The sequence below is a fragment of the Physeter macrocephalus genome, chromosome 20, assembly GCF_002837175.3.
Source record: "Physeter macrocephalus isolate SW-GA chromosome 20, ASM283717v5, whole genome shotgun sequence".
Lineage (NCBI taxonomy): Eukaryota > Metazoa > Chordata > Mammalia > Artiodactyla > Physeteridae > Physeter > Physeter macrocephalus.
Window position 1 is genome coordinate 6,532,154 of NC_041233.1, and position 15,081 is coordinate 6,547,234.

Consider the following 15,081-nt stretch of genomic DNA (forward strand, 5'->3'; position numbering starts at 1 on the left):
CAGTGCTTTATAGATGAGGAGATTGAGGCACAGATTGCCTGCTCAAGGTCACAGGGCTAATAGACAGCTGGGCTGAAACTAGAATCTGTTTAATTCCAAAGCTTGAGCTCTTCATCACCACCCTGCACCTTGATCACACGTCCTAAATACTTTTCACCTCTGCATCCTTCTCTTCATCTCCTGCGCTGCCCTTTTCTGTGCTTGCATCATTTCTCACATGGACCAATGTCGACCCCTATGAATGCTCCACCTCTGAGCCTGTACCTCCGTGTTGCTAGCACAGTGAGATCTAAAACCTTTCAAGGGTTTGCCAGCACCTATAAGAGAAAGCCTGACCTCTAAAGCATGGCCCAAAGAAAACACATTCCTTTGCCGAGATTCTCAGCGTCGTCTCTCTGCTTGCCCACGCATATCCTGTACTTCCATCTGCTCTATGATGGGTCATGATCTTTCACTTTTTAGGGACTTTGCCTAAGTTATTTTCTCTCCGGGACCTCTTTCTACTTTCTGTGAATTCTACGTGTCCCTTAAAACTCAGCTCAGCTGGCAACTTCCCTATGACGACATCTGTGATTCTGTGATGTATAGTAAGAAATATCTGTCTGGTCTTTGTCCAGATCCAGTTCCTGGCACAAAGCCCCTAAAACCTTGGAATGTTTTAAGTGATAAGAGAATTAAAAGAAGTGTCTTTTGTATTCATCAAAAGCCCCTTTCAACCACAACTGCGTTTATGTTAATGAGGTGACTTTTGGAAAGTCCCTCAGGATAAGGGCTGGTTGCCAGGGTACCAGTCAGTGATTAGAGAGTTGGAACTTTCAGCCCCCAAACCTCCAGGGAGAGGAGAGGGCCTGGAGGTTGACTCAACCACTGACTGACCAATGATTTATCAATCAGGCCTATGTAATGAAGTCTCCATAAAAATTCCTAAAGGATGGTGTTCAGAGAGTTTCTGGGTTGGTGGACTCACAGAGGTGCTGGGAAGGGTCCCAGAGAGGGCACAGAAGCTCTGTGTCCCTTCCCCCATACCTAGCCCTGTGCATCTCTTCCTTCTGGCTGTTCTTGAGTTGTATTTTTTTTTTTTTTTTTGCGGTACGCGGGCCTCTCACTGTTGTGGCCTCTCCCGTTGCGGAGCGCAGGCTCCGGATACACAGGCTCAGCGGCGATGGCTCACGGGCCCAGCCGCTCCGCGGCACGTGAGATCTTCCCAGATGGGGGCACGAACCCGTGTCCCCTGCATCGGCAGGCGGACTCTCAACCACTGTGCCACCAGGGAAGCCCTTGAGTTGTATTTTTAAATTATAAACCAGTAATCTAAAAACAAAACAAAACAGAAAACACAGAAAACAAAAAAGCAAAAAACAAAACAAAACAAACCCCAGTAATCCAGTAGGCAAACTGTTTTCCTGGGTTCTGTGAGCCATTCTAGCCAATTACTGAACCCAAAGAGGGGGTCGTGGAAACCCTCAATTTATAGTCGGTCAGCAGCACAGGTAACAACCTGGACTTGAGGTTGGTGTCTGGAGTGAAGGCAGGGGCGTGGTCTTATGGGACTGAGCCCTTAAACTGTGGGATCTGATGCCATCTCCCGGAGATAGTGTCAGAATTGAGTTGAATTGTAGGACACCCTGCAGGTGTTGGAGAATTGTTTGGTGTGAGAAAATCCCCCTCATATTTGGTAGCCAGAAGTATTGAAAGGAGAGTGGTAAGTAGAAGAGAAACACAGTGAGTTTTCCCCTTTCAACATCCCAGTTCTCCTAGACAGCACTAAACGTTCTTTCCCCTGTGCCCATGTTATTTTATTTTATTTCTTAATAAGCAGTAGTGATCATTCCTTTATCTGTGTGTTACTTACCCTAGAGTTGCCATTCTTCTTCTCAAGCGGATTCATTGCCACTGTTGCAAGTAGATTCTTAATCACTAGCCAATTAGTCATTCAATAAACCCCACCTGAGCTCCTTCACTTAAATCTCAGACACTGTGCTAAGCGCAAGTGATGGAAAATGAGCGAGAGAGGGGACCTGGGCATTGAGGAGCTCTGGGTTCGTGTTAAATACACTTTTAGGATATAGCTTATCCCATAGGGCTGGGACCAGATTCTAATCACACATGCATATCCAATGCCTAAGATAAGGCGTGCTCAGGGCAAGTATTAAATAAATGTCAAATGAATGAACGAACCTGAGTTCTATTTCTGATCCAATTTATGGATTGAAAACAGAAGTGAGGAGAGAATAAAATCTCTGTTGAGAGACCGACCTCCTGTTCTCCAACTAACATCCACAGAGGATTCCAAGAAAACCCCAAAGCATACTTTGGGCACCAGCACTGGACTGGCAGCAATGGGTCCCCACATGCTCTGTTTAAGGGCCCCTGGCTTGAGGCCCAGATAAAATCATTGTTATCGTGCTGCCAATGGGTAGAAGTTTTACAGGCCGAAGAAGGTAGGATTTTGCTTTCCTCCTAATGATAGAACCTATTATTGACCTCAGTGAAGCCTTTAACATCAAAATGGAACCTGCAGTTCACTTTTGAACACCTGAAATCATTTATCCTTGCTTCTCATGTTCTAAACACTCAAAAGGAATTACTCACAGTTGTTTGTGGGAAACTCCCGCCAAGGTTGTTAAGTCATCTCAGAGGGAGGAGGAGGGAGGAGGGGGGAGGAGGGGGGAGGAGGGGCGTGATGGTGACAGCAGAGGTCACTGGCAGGGGGTCCCCTAGTTGGAGAGTTCCTGCAGCCCAGATGTACAAACTCCACCATGGACTGAATTCAGTGACCACCATCCCATCTCCAGGAAGGACTGGAGACCCCAGGAAACATAGAAATAGCTGCCAGGCCTGTAATTCACCACCAGGCCCCTTGGTTCCAGAATCAAGGCAAAGCTGCCCCATTGGCCCAAGCCAATGACACTGTACAGCTCCCCCCGCCGGCTTCGCACAGCCTGGTCCCAACAAAGCCAAAACCAAGTCCACAGTGTGGAAAAGTGGAGAGAGCCGGTCCTTTGCCCTTGTCAGTTTTGGAGAAAATCTTCATGAATTTCAACCTCATCAGTACCTGTGTGACTTGCTCCTGGAGATTTCATGTGGATCCCCTGGGAAACCTGAGGGGTGGACAGGGATTGGAGGGCCGCCTTTGTTAACGTGGGCATGACTGCTTGTGATCTCACACCACCCCTCACACCTACACTCCCATTTCCAGGCCCCGTTTGGCCACCTGAGCACTCCCCGGCGCCCTCCCACCCCTTCCACCCCCCGCTGGCCCCGCAAAAGGGAACCTCTTCTCTGAGGTCTCCTGGCACGTGCTATCTTACGATAATGACCGCTGCCTGCTTTCTATCGCGGTCCTTTGTACCCCTGGACAAACGGACAGCACGGGACCCAGCCCGGCTTCGGGTTCCGGCAGCAGCGGCAGCTGGTAGGTGCTCACGTGACTGTGAATCGATCCCACGCAGCTCAGGTGTTCTCAGCGGGTCCTCGGATGGTTTCCTCCCTCCCTCCGTTCAGCTCCACGGCTCAGGCTGCCTGCGGTTGAGGGGGCAGTAACAGCAGGTCACCCAGGCTTTGTGCAGGTGGCCCCGTCTCCACTCCACACCGTGTGAGCCCCCGGGTCCTCCCCAAGGCGTTGGCCGGTCGGGCTCCGCAGAGGTAACTTGCCCAGAGCAGCCGCGAAGGAAGGGCCCGGGACAGCAGCGCGCGAAGCTCTCCAGCCAAGTCGCTGCCGGGGGCTGCTCGTTGCTGCATGCAGCTGGCGCCTCTTTCCTTGATTCCGTTCTGCTGCGGTTACCTGGTTTTAGAAGTTGCTGGAAGTACGTTTCTTTCCCCGGAGAGAGCGAGCTGTGCCGGCTTTGCACCTAGAATCAGGTCTCAGTTTCTCCATCCAGGTCAGTGGCTTTGCACAGCCTTTGCTTTTCCCATTCTCCCTTCTCTAGTCGTTGCTATGCTACCGGCTATTAGTATTTTAGGGCAGGCGGGGAGGGAAGAGTCAGTAGAGTTAAAATTCGATCTGATTGCAGGTTTGATCAATGTTTTAGTAGGGGAGAGGTTAGTATTTAACTAACGTTTTATTAAATTTATGTTTTCCATGTTTCTTCTTACAAGGGATTTTCAAAATCGACCGCGTATCATATCAGAGAACAAAGTACAAAATTTGTTTTGTCAATTTTATTCAATTCACGCATGGCATGTAAGAACAGCAGCTCCCAGGAGATGGCGCCAAAGTCTGCCTTTTCTCCACTTTCCTCCTGCGCTTCACTGTTTCACCGTCGTCAGGGTTCACCCTCAAAAAAGTGAAGTTTCCTTATCAGCACAGAACATTTCTGGCGAAGGTCCACAGCAGAAAATCCTCAGTAAGATGTTTAGGGGGGAAAATAGTTCCAAGGGTTATAGCCTTGGCTGGTGTAACTAGCAACTTCCAGTATTCCAAACTGTAGAACATTTCACAGGTGGGAAGCAATGGAAAATGTCTCGGGTTTGGAGTCAAGGTCAAGCTCTTTCACTTACTGACTACCTGGCCCCGACTACTTGAGCCGCAGTCTCCATCTTTCTTTAATGAGACTAAAATCCTACTCAGTTACAGAGCAGTTATGAAGCTCAGATGAGTTGAGTTTGTGCTGAATGCTACATAAATCATAATGGAGTTTACCAACTTAACAGAGGCAACCTGTAAAATCTGTAAAATGATGATGATGGTGCCTATCTCATCCCAGTTTTATGAGGAATACATAAAATAATGCATATTTATTTTTTCAGTTATTTGATCATATTTATTGATGGTTCCTATATAATAGACACTGTACTAGCTGGGCAGTCATAGAGAAGATGTAAAAACCCTTTGTAGATTATAAAGCTTTCATGTAAAAAGTCCTTTGTAAATTAGAAGGCAACATACATTTTTTTCCCTCAACTTTCTTCATCTTTTCCAATCTGGACAAACCCACATTTGCACTAAAACACACCTGCAACTAACATTATACTCTGATGCCTTTGTTTAAACTATAATACATGGCAGCCATCACAGACAATGGCATGGAAATAAAACTATGACAAGAAAATATCCTCAAAATATTTTGGTGACTGAAAAAAGAGTAATAACAAAATTCATACAAAATTATCTATACATATATGAATCTGGGAGAGTATACATTAAAATAGTCACAGTACCTTTCTCTAGGTGGTAAGATTGATGATTTTGACTTTCTTTTCTTGCTCAGACGTAATTTTTACTTTTTCTACAAAAAATTACCTATGTAATTTTTAAGTTAAAAATAAAACATTTTAATTTAGCTATTTATCTTTTAAAAATTACTCTATTTATTTATTTATTTTGGCTGCATTGGGTCTTCATTGCTGTGTGCGGGCTTTCTCTAGTTGTGCTAAGAGTGGGGGCTACCCTTCGTTGTAGTGTGCGGGCTTCTCATTGCGGTGGCTTCTTTTGTTGTGGAGCACAGGCTCTAGGTGCACAGGCTTCAGTAGTTGTGGCTTGCAGGCTCAGTAGTTGTGGCACACGGGCTTAGTTGCTCTGTGGCATGTTGGATCTTCCCGGACCAGGAATTGAACCCGTGTCCCCTGCACTGGCAGGCGGATTCTTAACCATTGGGCCACCAGGGAAGTCCCTAGCTATTCATCTTATCAAATCCTAAATGTGGGTTTGAAAGGGGCCTTGGAGAGCATTATAGATGAGGAAATTGAGGTTCAGGGAGAAGGACTGGTGGGACTTCCTTCTCTAAATTGGACACTTTTTTCCTTCCTCTCTTTCCAAATGTGTTTGCAGAGCTTTTGATTTTTAGTCTAAACCCATATGCTCTGTAATTAGATTCTCATCTTTAATTATCTTTCTGACTTTTTGATGTATCTACTTACTCTAGCATGGTAGTTTTTCTTTGACTTGTTTCTTTTTTTCCTTTTTTTAATGTTCAGCTGACTGCTTGGTTTCTTTGACTTTTCTCTTTGAAAGATGCCTGAGGTAAATAAGCATTTTAGCCCCATCAGTGGTCTCTTAAATTATATTCTTCTCACATTTGCCTTTTGGTCTCTACCAACTAATTTCCTCAGAAATTTCCAAGGGTGAATCATAATTCCTGAAAGACATCATTCCTGGAGTCAGAACATTTTTTTTTAATTAGATGTAGATTGAAGTAAGAGTCTTTCAGACAGAGTGTACAGTATTCTTTAACACAAAGGCTTTTGCCTTCTGGGCCTCAGTGTTTCCATCTGCCAAATGGATGTTTTCCCACCTCACTTGGTGACTATTACTTATGGGAAACATCTTGGAAAATCTGAAGCCCCTCCAGCCTCAGCAGACAGACACTTGACTCCTTAGATTGCATTTGAGTGAATGGATCTGGGGCCAGAGATTGTGACAGAAGCCAGAGCATCAGAGCCGCCCCCGCAAGACGTGGAGCTTTGGACTGTACAAGGGGAAAGCCCAGCAGGGCAGAGCCAAACGTTAGATCAAGTGAATTTGACTCTTTTTTTTTTTAATTGAAGTATAGTTGACGTACAATATCGTATAAGTTACAGGTGTACCATATAGTGATTCAGAATTTGAAAAGGTTATACTCCATTTATAGTTATTATAAAATATTGGCTCTATTCCCCGTGTTGTATGATATATCCTTGCAGCCTATTTTGTACCTAACAGTTTGTACCTCCTACTCCCCTACATCTATATTACCCCTCCCCACTCCCCACTGATCACCACCAGTTTGCTCTCTATATCTGTGAGTCTGCTGCTTTTTTGTTACATTCACTAGTATGCTGTATTTTTTAGATTCCACATGTAAGTGATGTCATACAGTATTTGTCTTTCTCTGATTTATTTCAGTTACCATAATACCCTTCAAGTTCATCCATGTCGATGCAAATGGCAAAATTTCATTATCTTTTTATGGCTGAGTAGTATTAATTTAACTCTTTTTCTAAATGAAGTCCTTTCTGTGACTGATGTCCTATACTCAGTTATCCTGCTCAGGACACCTATGGCTACAGTTTGATTGGCCCCTTAGAGCAGTGCCAATCATGAGGCTTATAACACACACACACACACACACACACACACACACACACACACACACAGTGAATTCACATAAGTTTCCACGTTCTCTGAGAGTCCAGAGTAGGCAGTCCAGTAGAAATGTAACTCAAGCCTCAAAGTTTCACCCCATATGTAATTTAAAGTTTTTTTGAGCAGCTTCATTTTTAAAAAGTAAAAAAGAAATGTGGCAATAATTTTAATAATATAGTTTATTTAACCCAATATAGCCTAAATATTATCATTTCCATATGTAATCCATAGTCCAACTTACTACTGAGATATTTTACATTAACAAAATTTGCACAGAATGCTGTAGTTTTCTGTAAACTGTTTTTTTTAACCTTTTAAAAAATTGTAGTAAAATATACATAACATAAGCTTTACCATTTTAACCATTTTTGGTTTAGTGGCGTTCAGTACATTCACATTGTTACACAACCATCACCATCATCCATCTCCAGAAAGTTTTCATCATCTCCTCTGAAAGCTGGTGAATCCACGGTCTCATAACACATGTTATTACTGGTCAGGTAAGGAAACCAAGGCTTGCTTCCTCTCCCCTCATCTCCCTTCCCTTTTTCTCCGTCACACTTGCAGCCTAGCTTCTGCCCACAACTTCCCTAGAACTGGTCCCATTCGTCTGTCAGCCCTTTCCTTCCTGGTGGCCGAATCTCACCGGCTGCCTCCTCATCCTGTCTGGCTTCTGGTCTGCATCACCGGCAATCCTGTTTTCCAGTCCGTCCTGCACATTTCCTCCTCCGGCTATTTCTATAACACCCTCTCCCGGGGGTTTCCTCTCACCTTTTGGGTCTTCTGACATCTCCTCCTCCTGGCTCAGGAACTCATCCCCACTCCCTAGGTCATTGCAAGAACAGCCTCTCTGGTTTTGCTGCCTGTGGGCTTGCTGGAGGGGCTCCTCTCCTGCCACCTGCTGAGTGTCCCAGAGGAGAGGCAGGCGGGGAGGGAGCAGGGGCGTGTCGCTCTGTCCTCCCCAGGCCGAGGGGCTCTGTCCACCTCCTGATGGATCTCAGCCCACAAGAGCTTGCTAATTCATAATGAGCTCACACAAGAAAGGCAGAGCAGGAGAGCTGAAAGAGATCTTGTCTACATCAGGATACTTAGTTCTGTGTTTTTTCTAGATCCGCCACTAACTGGCCATGTGACTCTGTAAGGCCCAGGAGCCTTATTCATGTGTAAAACGAAGGGTATTTAGATCTCTTTCAACTCAAAAATTCAGAAAGAGGAAACAGTGCATTTAAAGGCTGTTCCAGGCTTTTAAGGATAAGTGGATCCACATTTTCCAAGGTTATCAAAGCGATGGCTGAATCCTCTCACTGGGCTAGTAATCCCAGCCTCCCCTGCACTCCCCCGTGACCTGCTGCCAGATGACTGCTGCTTATATAAATGCCCAAGTCATTTGAGGAGCTTCCCTGGAAGAAAGAACTGTAGTTGCACTCTTGGTTTTCACGCGTTATAAGTTGAAGTAAATGATATATTTGATTAATCTGTGTGAGAGAGATCTTGCTCAGAGTTCTCTCAAAGATGGCTGTACTGAAGGAGATGTAGCCCTGAGCTACTGCCCAGGAGGAAAGGAGGATGGGGGAAGGGGGGGAGAGAGGGAGAGAAGGGGGGAGGGGGGAGGAGGAAGAGGAAGGAGGGGGAGGGGGAGGGGGAAGAAAGGGAGGGGGAGGGAGGGGGAGAAAGAGAGAGAGACTGATTTCCCTTTACAAACCCAGATCATGGTTTCCACAAACCCCACCTATCATTTACTAAAGACCGTTAATCAGGGGACACAGATCTGGACTGATGCCTATAGCTCCCAAGCTGATTCTTCACCAGGAGGCTGAGCTGGTGGCTGCAGCAGACAGTGGAAATTCACCAAGTGCTGCCCGTGGAGAGGGTCCACCTCCAGGTCCTAGATAACTATGAGTCACGGGCGTTTCACTCTCCAAAGTCCTGCATATATCTTACTTCATTTACAGTACAACCACATAAGGGGTAAAAACCCTAAGATTTCATTTCCAGGTTAGGAAACTGAGGGTCAGAGAGAAAAACTAACTTTCCGAGGTCACCCAGCCGGAGCATGGAGGATCTGGGATTCAAAGTCGCTCCTGACCCCAGGACCTCGCCCTGCCTCTCTGCATAACCAGATCCACACACCTCAATTCCCCACCCCTCAGGCCTTCCCCACGTCTCCATGCACTGAACAAATCACACCCAGTGTGATTTGCTAATTCCCTCATTCTTCCTTCCCCAGTCCCCCCACTCTCTAAACCTCTCTGATTGTTTCACAGATTCCTTTCACCTCTGCAGCCAGGTGGTAAGGTTCTTGAGGTCTAGGAGCATGTTTCCTACTTCATTTTTCCTCCCAAATTACCCAGTGCCCAGCTGAGCACAATACTACAAGTGGGGTAGGTGATGGGCCAGCAGAGCACCCACCAAAGACATTCTGTTCCCTGGCCACCCAGACTCAAGTGTCAGCCCTGGTTATTATCTCTCTCTCTCTCTCTCTCTCTCTCTCTCTCTCTCTCTCTCTCTCTTTCTCTTCATTTCTCTATAAATTTATTGTTTTTTGTTGAAGGTGTTATATAAACCAGAGTTCTAAGCCACCTCTTTTTGCGTTGTTCTTTCCCATATACATACATGAGACAAACACGTTAATAAACATGATTTTTTAACTCTATGCACATTTACTATTTTTAATTAATTTTTATTGGACTATAGTTGATTTACAATGTTGTGTTAGTTTCGGCTGTACAGAAAAGTGAATCAGTTATACAGATATCCACTCTTTTTTAGATTCTTTTCCCATATAGGTCATTACAGAGTATCGAGTAGTGTTCCCTGTGCTATACAGCAGGTCCTTGTTATTCATCTATTTTATATACAGTAGTGTGTATATGTCAATCCCAATCTCGCAATTTATCCCTCCCCTGCAACCCCTTTCCCCCCTGGTAACCGTAAGTCTAGTAAACTTGTTTTGCTTTGTCTTGTTAATCTGTATTACACAGCATCATCTGCGGATCTATGAAAGGTAGAAGAAAGGTTTTTTCCTGCCCTGTGGTATGTCCTGATTGTTTTTTCCCTTTGGCTGTTTACCTGACAAGCTCCTGGTTGTTTCAAGTGGCTCATGGGGTCCCCCTATCGACCTCAGAGGGGCTGGGATCTGTGTCCAGGGGTCAATGGGGTGACATCCTGGTCAGTGACAATCTGGTTTTTTTGTTTTTTTTTTTCCCGGTACGCGGGCCTCTCACTGTTGTGGCCTCTCCCGTTGCGAAGCACAGGCTCTGGACACTCAGGCTCAGCGGCCACGGGTCACGGGCCCAGCCGCTCCGCAGCATGTGGGATCCTCCCGGACCGGGGCACGAACCCGCGTCCCCTGCATCGGCAGGCGGATTCTCAACCACTGCGCCACCAGGGAAGCCCGACAATCTGGTTTTAAGGAAGGGGCTTTTAGTGTGTCAATAGACAGTGACACTTAATACGCCCAAACATGTTTACTGGGAGAATTTTTTTTCCAGGCAGAAAAAGTCAGTTTTATTTTGTACTTATTAGTAATTTATGAATATTTAACACAATAGCATTGGACATAGGTATACTCTGTTGTTTTCTTATGGCATTTCTTTACTTTCTTTTATAAAACTTACTATGATGTGTAATTATATGCACATTCGAGTATCTACTTGTTTTCCACTAGAATGTAAGCCCCCAAAAGTCAGGGACCATGTGCATTTAATTCACCAGAGACTCAAAACATATTTGTTGAATGATTGATAATAGTAATGTCCACTGTCCTCATTTTCTAAGGACCAACCATGTGTGTAGTGAAGAGGGTCCCAAATTAGGAATCAGAGAACTAGGCCCTGGTTTAGGCTTAGTGACCCTCTGGCTGAGTGGTCATATCCACACCCTCTCCTGGCCTCATTGTTTTACTTGCAAAACAAGGATAACAAGGTCTAGTCCTACCTATTCTCAGAAGCTGTTCAGAGAAGACAGTGGGATAATTTTAGACTTACTGTGTTGTTAAAGTTAAAGCCTGTGTTGTCAAAATTAAAGCCTGATTTTTTTTTTTTTTTTTTTTTTGGTCACACCATGCCTGGCTTGTGGGATCTTAGTTCCCTGACCAGGAATTGAACCCAGGCCCCCAGCAGTGAAAGCACTGGACTACCAGGGAATTCCCCGGGCTCATGTTTCACTCTGTCTTTTTTTTTTAAACTTCATTTTTGTAAATAGGCCATACAGATACATGGTTCAAAAAATATCAAAATATACAAAAAGGTATAAAGTGACAATCCGCCTTCACTCCTCTGTCCCCACCCGCCCAGTTCCCCCACTGCTAACACTACCGTGCGTCTCTCTTGTCGCGTTCCAGAGCTTCTTTATCCACATATGAGCAAACACGGAAAGGTTTTCCCCACAGTAACAAGGCTTACGCCTACAAATTTCCCAACTACCTTGCCCTGGGCCCAATACGGAGTGAATTCTGCAATCAATATCTGTTGATGAATTTGACTAATGGGTATCGTAACAAAAAATTGGACAAGAAGGAACGTGACTTCACGATATGCATTAAAGATGGATGGACACACGTGCTGACCCGGACTCTTCCAGGTCACTGCCTGCATCTTTCCTGCTCCTATTCAATACCAGCCCTGACATCTGGGCCTTGGTTTTGTTCAGCTTTTTTTTTTAATGGAGGTAAGCAGTTTATTGGGACATCTCAACTCGTGGGTTGTTACAAGGACAAAATGTGTGACGTCACGAAAAGGTCTTAGAGTCTGGCACAAAGACAAAACCCAGGGACCACTAGAAATTATTATCACTCTTACCTCCTATCCACAACTCACCTCAGATGACCGGTTAGTTCTGCGTCATCGGCTGAATTCGTTCCCCTGAAATTCAGACGTTGAGGCCCTAACCACCCCCCGTACCTCAGAAAGTGACTAGTTTGGAGATATGGTCTTTAGACAGGTAATTATGATAAAGGGAGGTCATTAAATTATCCAGTCTGGCTGGTGTCCCTATAAGAAGAGGTTAGGACACCGACACACAGAGGGAGGACCATGTGAAGACACAGGGAGAAGGCGGCCGTCGAAAAGCCAGGGAGAGAGGCCTCAGAAGAAACCAACCCCACCAATACCTTGATCTGGGAATTTCAGCCTCCAGAACTGTGGGACAACGGATTTCTGTTGTTTAAGCCACCGACTCTGTGGGACTTTGTGAGGTAGCCTGTGCAAATGAAGACACCTTGTTTAGCCCTTCATTTCCCAAACATATGAAAGTAGAGAAGGTTTGTGTTTGGTTTTTAGAGCCAGGCCTCTGCCATCACGAGGACACAAAGGTGCAACAGCCACCTGTGAAGGCGTTTCCACTCGCAAGTGGAACAGAAGGTGTGCGCACCCCAGGGCAGGCCGCTCAGCACCTGCTCCAGGAGCTCTGAGCCATGCCTGGGGATGGACGCGCCCTCCTGGCCAGCTCCTTGAAGGGCTGTGTACAGAGCTGCATGACAGCCATGGCCTTGCCTGAGAAGCCGAGACCCTGCAGGAGGAGAGACAGAGCAGATACCTGTCTGGAGTCCCGCCTTCACCCCAGCCCCTCGGAGGCCAGCCCCACCGCTGCCTGCCCTGAGCTTTGACTCCCTGAGCTCACCTCCCTGTGCTTAAGTTAACTGAGATGTGTGCAAAGTTTACAGCTCACAGGGTGCTGGCAAACACAGTCTCTAAAGAATAAGATCCTCGGGACTTCCCTGGCAGTCCAGAGGTTGACTCCACGCTTCCACTACAGAGGCATGGGTTCGATCCCTAGTCGGGGAGCTAAGATCCCACATGCTGCCTGGCCAGCGGCTGCTGGCCGGGCTCCAGCCTCCCTCTCCCTGCGGCCCTGGTGGTGCGGGGATGCTCCAGGGGCCCCAGACAGGCTTCCCACCAGAACAGCCGCCCTCACTGCGCAGTGCCTGCCGACAGCCAACAAGCCTCCCGTTCCGGTGACACAGCTCAGATTCTCCACCAGAAGCTCAGCCTCCCTCTCCTGGGCTCCCAGTGTCACATGGGTGTGCAAGTGTGTCTGTCTTGGGTTCCTCGAGACCTATGCCTGTGTCGTGTTGCATTAGCGTCCGTGGGGATGTCTGCGTGCTCTCTTCTGTCCCTGGTGGTTTGTCTCTCACTCCCTGCAGTCTGGTCAAACTTACAGACAGCAACCCCGGGCCAGCATCGGGTCTCTGTGCAATGGCAGAGTCAGGTGGAATCTGGACCCGGACCAAGCCCGTAAAGAAGCTCGTGGTTACGATGCCTTTGCAGAGCAGTCACTGGGCAGCTCGTGCTGAAGCGGAACCGAGCTGGCTGCCCGCTGACCTGGGCTCGCTGCCCTTGCTGGGCTGACCAGAGTCCAGCTCCTGGCTGCACATTAAAGAACAGGGGACGTTACAGTTCATAAAGTCACCAGCTCCAAAGGTCACTGCCGTGGCCACACAGCCCGTGGAATCGGCCGTGGTCTCACCCTGGGTTGGCGGGGGTGGGTCATCCCTGTGCTCTCTGGGCAGCCTTATGCAGTGGCTCAGAGCTAGACCCGGGGCTTCCCGGGCTGGCTTTGCCCTCTGTGTGCTATGTGCCTTTAAGGAAGCCCCCTAACCTCTCTGAGCCTTTCGTCACTCATTAGCCAGAGAGAACCATGTTATAAATTAATAGGGGCATGCTTAGGAATGCATGAAATACTAGGCGTGAAAGTGTTTCATTCGAACACCTTAAAAGTGTTTGTGCGCATGGACGCCAAGGGGGGAGGGGCGGTGGTGGTGGTGTGATGGATTGGGAGATTGGGATGGACATATATACACTAATATGTATAAAATAGAGAACTAATAAGAACCTGCTGGATAAATAAATAAATAAATAAGTAAATAAATAAAATTTAGGGAGTAAAAGAAAAACCAAAAGTGTTTGTGGTTGTTTGGTTGCTTTGGTTTTCCTCGAGCCTATTTAATTCCATCCCTAGCACTCCCCACCCCTCCTCCTCATGTTCTGACCTCCTCAGGATAATCCCAGAGCTGCCTGCTGTCCCCTCTCACAGGCATCATGACCTGTGATATCTGACCCCTCTACTCTGTTGTCTACCAAACCTCGTTTTCTGTTCACACTCCTAGTTCCTGCTTGTTTTTTGAGCTAACTCTAGACACTTCCTTCTTCTTCCATCCTGACCTCGTGACTCTCAGTCCTGCAGCAGGGGGATGACACATCTCCTAAGTGCCTGCTCATCTCAGGGCCACCTGCTGCTGAGCCACTTTTGTTACAACAGGAAACCAGACAAGAGGAGGCGGACGGGCCAGAGAACCCCCCTCACTGCCAAGGTGAAGACGGCTCCCGGTCTACCATCACCATCACTAAATGGTCAGCATCAGCACCTCTCACCACTCCCAATGGGTGGGCTCTTCCAGATCCGGGTCTAAGTGCTCCTATGCGTTATTTTATTTCGTGTTCACAACAGCCCTATGAGGTTGATCACTTAGTCTGGATGGGAAGAGCCATGGTTATCAGCAAGGCTGTGTTTAAATCAATGAGGCACAGCACGTGGCCATCCCAGGCAGAGCCCAGAGTGACCGATTTCTTGCCGCAGCAGCTTGGCACCGGTTGTGCCAGCGGCCTGCCTCCTGCTCAAGGGCCCCGCATCTCCAGCTTGGGCACCTACTCAGCTCACTGTTCGCCCTGGGCTGGTGGGGCCCTACTGATGGGATTAGTGCCCTTATCAGAAGAGACAGCGGAGAGCTCGAGCTTGCTGTCTCTCCACCGTGTGAGGACACAGAGAAGATGACCATGTATGAACCAGGAGGAGAGCCTCTCCAGAACCTCACCACGCTGGCACCCTGATCTTGGACTTTCCAGTCTCCAGAACTGAGCAATAAATTTCTGTCATTTAAGCCTCCTGTCTGTGGTACCTTGTTATGACAGCCCTCACAAACTAATATCGTTAGTTTCCTTATTCTCAGTCCAAGATAAGACATCAAACGTGACTACTGTTGCAGTTATTATCCCAGGTGCTGTTTTCACATTTCGAGAGCG